This window comes from Coptis chinensis, chromosome 8 (genome assembly GCF_015680905.1).
Source record: "Coptis chinensis isolate HL-2020 chromosome 8, ASM1568090v1, whole genome shotgun sequence".
Classification (NCBI taxonomy): domain Eukaryota; kingdom Viridiplantae; phylum Streptophyta; class Magnoliopsida; order Ranunculales; family Ranunculaceae; genus Coptis; species Coptis chinensis.
Genome location: NC_141463.1, coordinates 64329909 through 64331926, shown reverse-complemented (window position 1 = coordinate 64331926; position 2018 = coordinate 64329909). Strand labels below are relative to the sequence as shown.

The 2018-nt window shown below is 33.6% G+C and overlaps 1 long non-coding RNA gene across 1 annotated transcript; it reads left to right on the top strand.

Moving 5' to 3' along the window:
* The first annotated feature begins 1286 nt into the window (after nt 1–1286).
* On the top strand, nt 1287–1795 carry LOC147482418 (uncharacterized). The gene is made up of 2 exons (XR_015206741.1): nt 1287–1538; nt 1645–1795. It is a non-coding gene; the product is annotated as an uncharacterized LOC147482418 (long non-coding RNA).
* The last annotated feature ends 223 nt before the right edge of the window (nt 1796–2018 follow it).

Below are 2018 nucleotides of genomic sequence, written 5' to 3'. Positions count from 1 at the left end.
ATAGAAGTGTGAGTGTATCCTAAGGAAGAGGAGGATGATGTAGTACCTGAGGAGGAAGAGGTTATGGAAGAAGCTAGACGATAACGATATAGTACATAAGGAAGAAGAGCATGTGGAATGAAGATGAGGAGGAAGATTTTATGGAAGTTTACGAGAACGAGTGGAATCTACTGCCCGAGGAGGAAGAATTTACTATGAAAGATGTGGACTACGAAAAGAATGTAGCACCAGTAGCATAATCTTTTGTTTGAAACATTGAAATCTAAGAAGTTTGACAAAGACGAATCAAAAGAAATAGCATGCACCTTTTGCTTAGAAGATTTCTTGATAGGTGCAGATGTTACACTTATGCCTTGTTCACATAGGTTTCATACAAATTGCATTCAACGCTGGTTGATGAAGACAAATACTTGTCTTATATGTCGTCATACGATGCCAAAATAAACCAACACCAAGGGTACGTTGCTCAGCTGAACGTACAATCCTACGATTTGTTTTACTCTTATCTATTCAGGCATTGCTAAAGTGGTTGTAAATTACTTAAATTCAATTCATTCCTTGGTTCCAAAAAACATAAAATTAAAATTAAAATTAAATAAAACTCTCTAAAACTTGTGAATTGAGAACATCAGATATCCCAAAACATTTTTCTCATAACCGTCTTATATAGTCTTCACTCTGGAAAACCAATTTTTTTCTTATATATTGACTAGCTATATAAGTTGTGACTCCACCACTCTTGCCTCCAAGGCACCTCACACATTCCCAAATTCTTTTGGCAATTAGTTTTGACAAACTGTCACAATTGAAATAGATGAGTAACAAAATTGTGTATGCTACAATGTTAATGTTATCTAATTCATGGTATAAACTAATTCATTTTCACACGATTCTCTCATGCAAATGGGCATGGTACGTACAATTCATGCTAATAATATGTCTTCCAATTAATTACATATAACATTTCAATTTTCCAAAGTCATATAATTAAGTTGCATGGACCATTGACGACACAATTCACTTCTAAAAATTAGTAATAGTGAAATTAAAGAAAAATAATAATAAATGGTCACTTAATTTGAGACATACATATCTATCATATGAATCAATATAACAAGGGAGGGAAGTTTTATGACCTACGGCTGGGATTCGTTTTTAGGGGGTATAAATCGAGGGTCCCGAATGCACCACAGTATGAGAGAGGTTAGAAACTTAATTAATTAGCGGTCTTAATTATTCAACCACTTCAATTAAATTCCTCTTTTCTTAATGGCTGGAATGGCTTTTGCTCATCAATTTTTAGTAAGTATGTATCTTTTAAAAAAAACGTTTATAGGGTAATCGATTCAATGCAAATGTTCTGACTAAGAAATTGATTGGAACTAGAATTGAAGTTACACGTTACCATCTCTCTCTCTCATCTTCCCACGCCTATTCATCTTCCCATCTCCTTTTGCTCTCTCTCTCAGAAACAATAGAAATTAAAAATGAAATAATGGAATCCCCACTCTTTTTTTGGGGTCTAGCTTTGAGATCAAGTGAGTTCCTCTTTTGTTTCCAATTTCTCTTCCAATCAACCTTGATATCTCATTTCTTAATTCGATATTTTAATTTCCAATATATTTCCCCATTGTTTTGTAGCAGGTTCTTCTTTCTTAGAAAGGTCAATTGAATATCGCAGGGAGATGACATGAGCAGGTTTTATATAGACTGATTTACGTGTAATAAGATATTATTGCTAGACAATCTGTGAATTTTCTATTTGCTAATTAAGTTTTTATTTTATGTGACTTAACCATTCGAGCCATAGTTTTTGCTGAGTATATAACCAAAACCAGAGGCCTGAAACTGTAGCCTGATTACCAAAATCCTACATAGTTTCAATAAATAATCTCCTCCTCATTTTAGTAATATTCGTCAAAAGTACTATTTAGTTACTACACTTTCTGACCACATGGTTTAGTATATACTAGCTTAAATGCACGTGCTTGCACGTGGATAGAAAATAAAAGTGTAGG